The 12,767-nt window shown below is 38.3% G+C and overlaps 1 long non-coding RNA gene across 2 annotated transcripts in view; it reads right to left on the minus strand.

Moving 5' to 3' along the window:
* Positions 1-12,767, minus strand: part of LOC144929531 (uncharacterized) — a 365,984-nt gene that overhangs the window by 292,920 nt on the left and 60,297 nt on the right. The gene's annotated exons all lie outside the window — the stretch shown is intronic.

The following is a 12,767-nucleotide window of genomic DNA, read 5'->3' on the forward strand; positions in this document are numbered from 1 at the left end:
TAGTAATTCAAATAGGAAATAAGTTGTTACTAACTAGATTTTAATTAACTGCCTATCTTAAGACTGTAGTCATGACAAAATATTGCATGTCTGTTGTGATTATTTAAATTGTTAAAATATAATACTTATACACAATGTAAGCCATGAGCCATACAAATGATGGGTGATGACATCATGTGATTTAAGTTATTAATATCATTTCTATTTAAAAATAACAGAGAGATTTTCATACAAAAGAAATCAAGAAAAATTTCACTGAAAAGTTACCTCCAACAGCATTTTACTTTAAGGAAGTTTATTATTGTGTCATTACAGTACATTAACAATAGGAAATGCCACTCTGATTACAAAGAAATAGGGATAAGAAACACCACAATAAAGTTGTCTTCACTGCAGATATTTTTTAAACTTTAAAAAGATTAATATTACTTTCATACAAACTTTTGAACGGTTATATTAGAGAGGGTCATTCCAAACCTTAACCTGGCATGATTCATTGTAATGTAACTGACTAAAAGATCCACATATTTAGGGCTGTCAGGAAGGCTACAACAGCTCTACAAGGAGTGTGAAAAAGTTTGTTCATTTACTCAGAATTGTCTTGCAGCATCAAAATATAAACCACACAAGTTACAAAGGAAATTCCCATCTCTAGCTGCAGGTTCTCAGGTTAGCAAACCTCAGTGTTTATCACTGTGATAGTCATACTGGGGTAACAATGCACAAAAGCAATTTATTTAAAACCTTGGAGACTAACCCTTTCTCTCGGCTTACTAACCTGGCTGAAAACTGGGGAACTCTGCCATAGGAAAATGGGGGAAGAAGAATCCTCACACACAGTTGCAACAGAGTTACTTCATAACAGCTTCTCCAACCCAACAACTGTAGTAGCCGCTGCAAAGCACATACTCCACTCCCATGATGCAAGAACCAAAAAGATCCATAAATCGGCACATATTCTATTCCTGACAATTCTTCAACATAAAGGGAGCATTCATGAGGTTTTACTCCAAAACTCTTCATGTGGTGTCTCCAAATTCTATCACCACCTAACTTCCTCCCACTCCATAATACACAGCAGAACCAGACCAGTTCTGGAGCAAGACGGCATTTCTGCACCCCCAGTAGAAGGAGCAGAATTTGCCCGAGAATCCAGATGAAGCTTAAGTCAGTCATAGGGTGTGAGCCATCTGCACTTAAGCAAATTTCACTATTTCTGTCCATCTGTACCTACAAATCCTGAGTACATAGACTAACCACAGAGTCCAATCAAAAGTAGAAATGGAAAACTGCTGGCACCTCCAACTTTGGTTTCTTTGGGAATGCCACCGAATTATAACTGAAACCCAGACTGCACTCTGGGGAACCCAAGTATACACGTGCACTTCAAGTGCAGCATGGAGCAGCAGTGCCTGAGCTGAGCCAATAACAAAACATAGCTCAATAGTGGAAGCCAATTTTCAGTTTATTATTTCAGAGTAACAGCCGTGTTAGTCTGTATTCGCAAAATAAATTGGTTAGTCTCTAAGGTGCCACAAGTACTCCTTTTCAGTTTATTATTATTTACTGTCTCTATCATATTGTTTTCTAAAGGCTCCAAGCCCATTGTGCTAACTGGTGTACAAATATGTAGTAAAGAGACAGTCCTTGCCTGGCTACCTGACAAAGCTAACAATCTAAATTAATGATAAAATGCAACAGTTGGATGAAATAAATGAGGAAATTGGTAAGGTTTGGGGAGAGGGGAAGTAAGGTAAGAGTATTCAACATCATTCTGCCAACATTTATATGTTTAAACATGTGGATAACTCCACTGAAGTCAATGAGTCTACTCACTTGCTCAAAATAAAGCTTGTGAATAATGGTTTGCAAGGTTGGGGATATCATGAGCACGTTTCCATATAAACTAGTTGTGAATACAATGCAGCTTGCCACCTGCTAAATTCTTATCAATTGCCATGTCCTGTAGGCATCATGGCCGATATAAGCTTTGAAGTGGGGGTGGGAGGGCGCAATGGCAAAGGTTGGTAATATGATAAATTAAGACATCAGATAGCGAGGGTGGGGCCAAATTGTGAAGTGCCTTCAGGGTAAGGGGTATGGGTGGAACTCCCAAAAGCACCTGAACATCAGTGGGGATTGGGCACTCTGGGCCAGATGTTTAAGAGTATTTAAGCATTTTAAGTCCCATTGAAATCAATGGAAGTTAGATACCTAAATACCTTTTAAAATACCTGAATTCCTTTAGACCCTTTAGAAAAGCCTACCCAAGAACCTCATGTCTGATGTTTGAGGAGGAGCCAGTGGAGAGATCCAAGACAGGGTCAATGGAATGACTCCCAGTGAGTTCAGGGGGGTTTGGGTCAGACTCTCAAAAAGAGAGGTAACATAATGGAGGTGATGAGAAAAGAAGACGACGATTTGTACAGCAGTGTTTTGAATGGATTTACAATCTCAGTTAGGAAGCCCTGGCTAGTCTGTGCACCCACCATTATTATAATTTACATTTTTTCAACTGATTTTTGTTTTTAGAAATACAGCAAACAAAGAAAGAACTCCAGATCCAGCAACCAAATAAAATTGAGCATCCTCATTTTTTTTTCATGGGGGTCAGATAAGTAGCATTTGTAAGGAGGTTCCCACAGCATAAACCCTGCAAAACTTCAAAGAAACTAGGAACTCATTTTGATAATAAAAAAATTAGGTCCATAATACCTTTTTGGAAAATAAGACCCAAGATTCAGAATGAGTTTTGTGAAGTCACCTTAACAAAGCTCTTGGGGTGAAATCCTGGCTCCAGTGAAGTCAATGCCAAATTCCCATTTGGCTTCAATAGGTCCAGGATTTCATCCTTTGCCTGGTGTCTGTATTAAAATATATATTAATATAACCTAATACTTATTCAGAGGATATTTAAATCACTTGTTCTTGTTTTCAAGATAAACACTGAAAAAGTCTTCAAATCTGGAAAAGTCAACCTGAGGTAGAAGAGATCTTTATGCCCACATGGTTACATCATGTATGTACAAACAAACCCACTTTTCCATATTTTAGACTAAAGAGGTGCTATGATGCTTCATCCATGCATAAAGCATCCTTCTACTTCACAATTCCCTTATGTCTGGTATTGAGACAAGTAGCTTTTTAAACCTGAGTAGGGTTTACACAGACCAGATGCCACCATAAAAATAAAGCCACTTGAATCTTAATAAAATACACAGTAATGAAAATGTTGTAAGACAGATACTAAAAACATAAAATCCTAACAAGCTTAATCACAATGAAACAGGGTCAAAGCCACCAAGTCCAGATATTTTTTGCACAAAGCCAACAAACACCAGATGTATTTGCATTTTAGTTCTGGAGTGGTAGGGGAATGAACTATCATGAGCACTAGATATAGTTACAATTGCTGAAGGGACAAACTTATATTTAATATTTCACAAACATGCATAATCCATTTTTGTACTGAAACTAACTCATTTTAAAAAACTACACTGCCTCATAATCTATGCAATAAGAGAGACATGTTTTAAGTGTTAAAAAAAAACTAGGGGAGGTTGGGGTGTGTCCCCCCAGTTTTTCATTACTTATTTTTAGAGGGACTTTGTGACACATCTGTCCTCAAAAAACATGTCCAGTTAAATGTAGATCTAATAGAAGGGACAAACCTAGTTTTTAAGTCATAGGTATTTGTGACTCTTAATATTTCCTTAGATGCACAAAAGGCTACTGTTCTGTCTTTCTCATTTAAAGGAACATATTTGTGACAAATGTATTCAAAAGTGGAGCAAAATTCAAATAAAAAAATATTAAACACATGGCAAAGAAAACTAAAATAATGTCCTCCACATTCCTCCCATAAATTACATTTGCAAACTTTGAATGGTATCCCACAAGTGGACAGTCTCTTTCAGAATATTTTCTATGTCATCTAAGATAGTGAAAGCCAGTGTGGCATTCAAAATATACATGTTTTGCGAGCAGATAAACAATTTGCATTTGTGAACTACTCCTATTTAGGCCCTGGTCCTCCAAGAAGTTCAGGCATACCCCTGCACTTGCAGAGTGCCCTATTTAACTCAATAGGGTTTTACATAGGCCTATGGGTTTGCTGACTCAGGAGCAGGGACTTTACGGAAAATACCAAATATCATGAGATACACAAAAAATACTGAGAGGGGGCAACACTGTGTCACAGCAGAACTGGGGTCTTAGTTTGTCAAAGTAAATCTAGACAGTTATCTAGCAGCCAAATTGCTAATGCAGCTTTATAAAAGTAAACAGAATTACATTTCTGACCCCAAGCATCACTTAATCAGGTGAATCATTTGAGCCTTGATGAGGGGAAAATGGCCTTTTAGGATAAGGCTAAAAATTGGTTTGGAATCAAAATTTGCCTGCATTCCAGGAAATGTACTGTTAAAAAAAAATCAGAACAGTAAAACTTTCAGTCTTACTTATGAGCTACGATACATCATTATTCTCCTGCTCCTTATACCTAATTTACTGCATTTCTTACTGTTGTGCTACATATGATCATAAGGGAAAGGGAAATTAAAAATTTTAATTTTCTAACAATTAGAACCTATTATATATTTTATATATCTGCAAAGGCAAGTTCCTTAAAATTCTTTAGGGTTAACTTTAAAAATGTATTAAACGAATAACAATTCCCTGCAGGGGTGATATTCTAACAGACATCACCTTGTAAATCTGCCAAAACAATTTTGCTCCTTTCAGGTAACACTCTTTATAAGTGTCATTATTTAATCCTAACTAAAAGTGGTTACATCTTTAAACGTAACTATAGATTTACTATGCCATTTCATATTTAGAATATAAATCCTGATTTTTTTATACGAGGAAAGTCCACTTTTTTTTTCCATCACCAAGACAGTCTATGTACAAAATATACCATAGCACAGAGCATGCCATGAAGACCAGTTCAGCTCTGGTGCAAACACACACAAATCCATAGATGTCAGTGGAGTTGTGCTCATTTATACCAAGTCTGAATTTGGCCCTAGGTTTGACATAATTTTCCCTGTAATTTTTTCTTTAGTTCCCACTCTTCCCTGTTCTGCAAGTACAAAACTCACTGAAACTGAGATGTAGGATTGCCAACTTTCTAATGGCACAAAACCGAACACGCTGCCCCATCCCTTCCCTGAGCCCCTGCCTCTTCTCTGAGGCCCCACCCCCACTCACTCCATCCCCCCCCCTCACTTTCACCAGGCTGGGGCAGGGGGTTGGGGTGCAGGAGGTGGGCTGGAGGTGCAGGCTCTGTGGTGGGTCCAGGGATGAGGGGGTTGGGGTGCAGAAGAGAACTCTGGGCTGGTACAGCGGGTTGGGATGCAGGGAGTGAGGACTCCAGCTGAGGGTGCAAGCTCTGGAGTGGGGCCAGGAATGAGGGGTATGGAGTGAAGGAGGGGGCTGGGGTGCAGGCTCCAGGAGGGAGTTTGGGTGTGGGAAGGGACTCCGGGCTGTGGCAGGTGGTTGGGTTCAGGAGGGACTGCGCAACCTGCATCCCCAACGGTGCTTACCGTGGCTCCCAGGAAGCGGCCGCTATTTCCCTGCAGGCCCTAGGCGCATGGGTGGCCAGGGAGGCTCCACACACTGACCTCGCACCCACAGGTGCCGCTCCTGTAGCTCCCATTGGTCATGGTTCCTGGCCAATGGGAGCTGCAGAGCCAGCACTTGGGGTGGGGGCAGTGCATGGAGCCTCCCTGGTTGCCCATGTACCATGGGGCTTCAAGGACCTGGCGGCCACTTCCAGGAGCTGTGTGGAGCTAGGGCAGGCAGAGAGCCTACCTTAGCCCCCAGCCCCTGCTGCGCCACTGACCAGAGCCACCAGGGTCCCTTTTCGACCGGGCGTTCCGGTTCATATTATCCACGTTTGTCATGTATATTGGAGGCCTCTTGGTAAAATAATATGAAAATGGGGTAGAGCAATTTTCGCCTTGGCCCTGCTGGAATGTTTGGAAAATATTTGCCACCTGGACACATGAGAACACAGAAGCCTTGCTGATGGGTATAGACATAAATGACGATGATGCTTTTCAGTCTTTTGCACCCTTTTTTATGGACAAGATTCATTCACAAGTAGCAAGATTAGAAATCTCAGTGTCATTTTCAATTACAGGAGCTACTGAGTGGTCAGCACTTTTGAAAGTTGGGCTACTTATTTCAGTGCCTAAATACCAACTTTAGAGCCTAATTTTAGGCAACCATGTTTGAAAATCTTGAACATAATTTCTAACTAACATATATGACTAGTTATTCATTTACAGAAGTTTAAATATACAAATGTAGATTTTCTCTTCCAAACTGGAACACACACTAACTGCACTTTTATAATCACTAACATTTTTGGTGCTACATTAAAAGTAATTAAGAATTCCTCCACCAGGTCCTCTCAAATGGTACTCACCAAATCCTCCTTTTCTCTGTTTAAGGATGAGAATACAGCCTAATGACCAACATCTCCAATTTTTGGATTAATTCTGAATTCTCACAAGAGTGGCACCACTGAGATTATCCACACAAATAAAGGCCCTATGTTGGTAAATGTTGAGGTTTTCCTTTATCCGTATGCTAAAAGCAACAGGCCAGATTCTGCTCCCAAATACTAGTGTCAATTTGCAGTAGCTCAACTAACTTCAATTGGGTTATTCTAAATTAATATCAGAGTAAGAAAGCAGAGCTCAGCCCAGTTTCTCATCAAAATGAGCTATCACTCAGTTATTAAAAAGAACTGTACTTCAAAAATATGCATGTAAATGATGCTTCTTTTGTCACGGTAGCCTTTTCCCATATGGTATAAATCTTCCTGGACTTCAGTTGAAAGCATAGTTATTTTATTGCTTATGGCAGTAAGAAAGAAAATTGTATTTATACTTCATTATTAACTTGTTTTAGTCCTTTAAACATGTATTCCTTCCATCCCCCAAAATGAGATTTCATGGAAAAGATCATGGCCCATTCCATAATACAACTAAAACGTGAAGTATACTAGATACTCCCTATATCCTCCCCATGAAAACAGCCCATTAAATTTGTGTCAGCTGTATTTTCCTGACAGTGAAAAAGCAATCTGACTGACAGGAAAAATGCAGCGTTGGTCATGGTTAGTATCAAGGGATTACTGAAAGCATGTCACATGCTTTTAAATTACATGAGATGTTTCTATTAGCTTAGACTAAAAGACTAACCAGAGAAAGGCCATACATTTCCTTTTATAATTAGCTGAGTCTTTGCCATTCTACCCTTAATTCACATTTAATATTTTTGAGAAACACTAAGCTCAGACGCAGTCAAGGCTGCATAGGAGGACAGCGCCTCCTCTAAAAGAAGCCATTTTGTGAGAGGCCACAAGATTCACACTTGTCCAATCCCCTGCATTTACGTAACAAAATGGTGACTGAGATGGTCAGTGATATTGGCCCTTCTAAAGAGTACAACCCAAATGTGTGTGTGTTTGTGAACTTCTTCCTGAAGCACTCAACAGGATCTTGCTGCTCCTTCTTTCAGGGCATCTCACATAGCCCAAAGATGCAGCGTCTGGTTAGATTAGTTTTGCTCCACAAAAGGGGCAGCAGTATGTTATGAGACAAGGGATCAGTAAGAAGCTGCTTCCCCAGCTCCCACCCCAGTCTCAACTGATCATCAATCTGCTGGAGGAGTGCACTGAACTAAAAAAGGCAAGTGGCCCTGTTGCCATCCATGCAGCCTCACCAGCCACCATACTGCCTGCAACAGTAATCAGGGCTGGCTAGACCAGAAGGTACGAGGGAATCCAGTCCAGGCAGCCTGTCAGGGTATTTCTACACTTGGAGCTGGCAGTGTGCTTCCAGCTCGTAGAGACATGCTCACATTTGCGCTCACTGAGCTAAAATTAGTAGTGTAGCCAGGATAGTTCAGGCAGCGGCAAGTGGCAGCACAATATGTATCCATGGAGTTCAGGCTACAGCAAATGCAGGCTGCTGCTTGCCACTACCCAGGCTACTGTGGCTACACTATTATTTTAGTGCAAGTGTGTCTACACAAGGTAGGAATCAAGCCCCTAGCTCACAGTATAGCCATAGCTTCAGTGATGGAGTCCAGCATTGCTATCTATTTTAGGAACTTATATGTCCCCCTTTACCATTATATCTGATCACCTCACAATCTTTAATGTATTTACTCTACAATACCCCTATAAACTAGGGAAGCACTATTACCTCCATTTTACAAAAGAGGCAGAGACCAAAGGTCAGCTTTTTACAGGCATTTAAGCACTTAGCAATACAGATAGGTCCCTATTATTATTTTGGTTAGCGAACTAATCAACAGATTAACTGCAAATTCCCAGAAAATGTATTCTGTAGTGCAAGATAAAGTGCTGTAAATTGCGGAGAATACTCTGTATTTTCCAAACATAGCAAAGAGGTTGAATTGCTATTTTACATGCAAAACAGAACTCAACTCACCACTGGCACCTCAATAATGATTATACAGGCTACAGGCAGGATAAGTCAACAGCTCAACTAATTCTTAAGTGGGACTACTGTGACATCAACTAACCACCACCACCCTTACTTTACACCCATTGTGAATTCAGCAATTCTATCAGTTGTAATGGCTCATCAATCTGAGGAAGACTGGACCCAAGTTTCAAAAGGTCTCAATAATACATTATGTGGCACAACTCTCATGGCCCTTTAAAAATTATATGACCAGATGCTAGCCTTGGGCATCAATGTTTGATGGTACTGTTGTCTACTACATATCCTCAAATTATTAGAAATATAACTGCAACATTTTTTAGTTTCCACATACAATTTTTAGTCATTCAGTAAAAAACAAAACAAGAAAATTCCAAGAGAAAAACTATGTTAAGATGGAACTAAGGTTGAGAGTACATATCAGTAATTTACAATAAAATACACTACAGATATTTTGTAATTATCCCAAAACCAAGTGTTACAGATCTAATCTGGGATCACAAAAGCTAAAATATCTCACTCATAATCATATAGTAATTGTACAATGTCAGCTGCCTTAACTGTGCATTTCTTCCCTTATCCTGTTTGGATTTCTCTTAAGTGTAACTCTGAAATAACTCTGAATTTCCAGGGTTTTTAATGATTGCTTTTGGGATAATTACAACGTCCCTGTAATGTATTTTAATCTAAATTACAGCTGTGTACTTAACTCTATTTTAACATATCATTTTTCTCTTGGAATTATGAAATAGGTTACAAAATGAGTACCCTAACTGCAGATATAAACAATAAATACTTTACATGGTTTATAAGGCTAGGAAATTCTCTGTATACAACTCCATTGCTGGCTGGGATTAAAATGGACTCGGAGCATCTGCAAATAAGCTGCTACTGTACATGGAGGGGGGGGAAGAGGAAAAAAAAAAAGAGGACCATAGATAGGCACTTTACCTTACCCTGGGAATATTAACATTTGAAGTCACTGTAAAAAAGTAAAGCATAAGAAAACTGTCATTTTAATCTTTCATTTCTTAAAAAGGGTGCCACAATTTATACTAGATTTAACTTCCTGTAATCTCAAGAATTGAAAATGGGTAGTGTTTTCAATAGTGATTGGTTTTATACAGTTCTATAATTATTTAAATGTTCATCATGGCTGTAGCAGTAGCCACTGGAGTCGATCCCTGTTATGTGATGGGTACTAATCTTTTTTAATCCTGACCCATGTCAGGAGACAGGGACCAGAAAATAAAGTTGTCTCTCTTACCAGAAGTCCTAGGTGCCATACCCCTATTACAGTGGCCTTCTATGTTTTCCGCTAAAAGACACCCTTCAAATTAAGAAATTTAATCTCAGCAGAATTTCCTATTTTGATATTTTAAATAAATATGGAGCCACTCTAGCTCACCTAGCACTGCTTCAGATTACATGATCTTTCAATATTTGCTGGGAAGGAAAAAGTGTAAAATATGTCTGAGAGGAAGAAGTTGTTTCTGTTCTAATACTAAGAAAAAAGAACTTTATGGTGTTTTAGTAATGACATACCAGTTATTTAAATAGTGTACATAATCAGATGTTTTGTAGAAGTTATTAACATTGAATACAAGGTAATGTATTTCAATAGCAATAGTTGGTCTCTTTGCTGTTTGATTAATAACAAGGTCAAACATTAATGGTTGACATGCCAACTGTAGAACAAAATAAGGCATCTATTTCTATTGAACACATGAGCCTGAGCTAATCCATTAAGAAATAATATTAGTGGGAATAAATGGCTTTTGCAGTTACTTAAACATACCACTGAAACTAAAGGAGTACCATAACTGGAAAGCTGTTTATTGGAAGTGTACCAGAATGCCAACAACATAATTCCTAGGGCTGTCGATTAATTACAATTAACTCATGCGATTAACTCAAAAATCTAATCGCGATTAAATAACTTAATCAAGATTAACTGCAATTTTAGTTGCACTGTTAAAAGATAGAATACCAATTGAAATTTATTAAATATTTTGGATTTTTTTCTACATTTTCATATATATTGTATTCTGTGTTATAACTGAAATCAAAGTGTATATTTTTATTACCAATATTTGCACTGTAAAAATGATAAATAATATTTTTCAATTCACTTCATACAAGTACCATAGGGCAATCTCTTTGTCGTGAAAGTGCAACTTAAAATGTAGATTTCTTTTGTTACATAACTGCACTCAAAAACAAACCAATGTAAAACTTCAGAGCCTACAAGTCCACTCGGTCCTACTTCTTGTTCAGCCAATCGCTAAGACAAACAAGTTTGTTTACATTTACGGGAAATAATGCTGCCCTCTTCTTATTTACAATGTCACCAGAAAGTGAGAACAGGCGTTTGCATGGCACTTTTGTAGCCAGCATTGCAAGGTATTTAAAGTGCCAGATATACTAAACATTCGTATGCCCCTTCATGCTTCAGCCATCATTCCAGAGGACATGCTTCCATGCTGATGACATGGAAAAAAAATAATGTGTTAATTAAATTTGTGATTGAACTCCTTGGGGGAGAATAGTATGTCCCCTGCTCCGTTTTACCCGCATTCTGCCCTATATTTCATGTTACAGCAGTCTTGGATGATGATCCAGCACATGTTGTTCCATTTTAAGAACACTTTCACCGCAGATTTGACAAAACACAAAGAAGGTACCAATGTGAGATTTCTAAAGATAGCTACAGCACTCAACCCAAGGTTTAAGAATCTGAAGTGCCTTCCAAAATCTGAGAGGGACGAGGTATGGAGCATGCTTTCAGAAGTCTTAAAAGAGCAAACTACAGAACCCGAACCACCAAAAAAGAAAATCAACATTCTGCTGGTGGTATCTGACTCAGATACCTAAAATGAACATGTGTTGGTCCGCACTGGTTTGGATTGTTATCGAGCAGAACCCATCATCAGCATGGATGCATGTCCCCTGGAATGACGGTTGAAGCATGAAGGGACATAGGAATCTTTAGCACATGTGGCAAGTGAATATCTTGCAACGCTGGCTACAACAGTGCCATGAGAATGCCTGTTTTTCACTTTCAGGTGACATTATGTCCTGCAAATGTAAACGAACTTGTTTGTCTGAGCAATTGGCTGAACAAGAAGTAGGACTGAGTGGACTTGCAGGCTCTAAAATTTTACATTGTTTTATTTTTGAATGCAGGTTTTGTTTTACATAATTCTCCATTTATAAGTTCAACTTTCATGATAAAGAGATTGCACTACAGTACTTGTATTAGGTGAACTGAAAAATACTATTTATTTTGTTATTTTACAATGCAAATACTTGTAATCAAAAATAAATATAAAGTGAGCACCGTACACTTTGTATTCTGTGTTGTAATCGAAATCAATATATATATGAAAATGTAGAAAACATCCAAAAATATTTAAATAAATAAATTATAATTTATTATTAACAGTGTGATTAATCACGATGAATTACGATTAATTTTTTTAATTGCTTGACAGCCCAAATAATTCCTAATATGCAGGTTTTTTCGAAGTTAAGATTTTTACTTTTTCTTGTATGGATTTAAAAGTGGTGAGCTGTCTCTTTTTCACTCTTCTCAGTAATATTGCATTGACAATAAAAAACGAGTAGGGAAGGTTTAGTTTTTAAGGGTTTGATGCTACTCCTATTAAAATCAATGATAAAACTCCCACAGAGAATAAAGGGAGCAAGAACAGCACCTCCGTATATATGGGTATTATACAATCTTATGACAAATAAAAACTAACCTGTAAAACAAATTAAGTTGGCGAGCAAGAAATTGGAAGCCGGAGCAAGTGGACTGCAGTGGTCTTCATGCCTGTGAGGAGAGAAACGCTGCACATACGTCTGAAGTTAATTTCTAATTTCAGAATAGTTATTTGAGCATTGCCAGAGAAGCAAGTCCCAGGTGGCAAGACAGTGATGGATGCTGCAAATCAAGAGCTCATGAGACACACTACATACACACTAACTTAAAAATGTGTTGACTTTGTATGTCTTTAAGGAAAATGGCCTTTTCGAAAGGCAGTTGTAACTGGTCAGTCTCATAATATTTTTTGAGTCCTTTTCGAAGGAATGCTTGTTTTTTCTTGGGCTTTGACTAGCTGAAACTCTCATAACAAAATAATATCTAACTATGTTGTTAATGCTAGTCCACATTGCCCAATATACAGGAAAATAACTTCATAGCGGATTAGAAAAATCAATGAAATCCTCCTCTGATAAGCAACTTCTCAGAAAATACTTAAGCGTCAAGGGACTATG

Source organism: Lepidochelys kempii, chromosome 1 (assembly GCF_965140285.1).
Source record: "Lepidochelys kempii isolate rLepKem1 chromosome 1, rLepKem1.hap1, whole genome shotgun sequence".
NCBI lineage: Eukaryota > Metazoa > Chordata > Testudines > Cheloniidae > Lepidochelys > Lepidochelys kempii.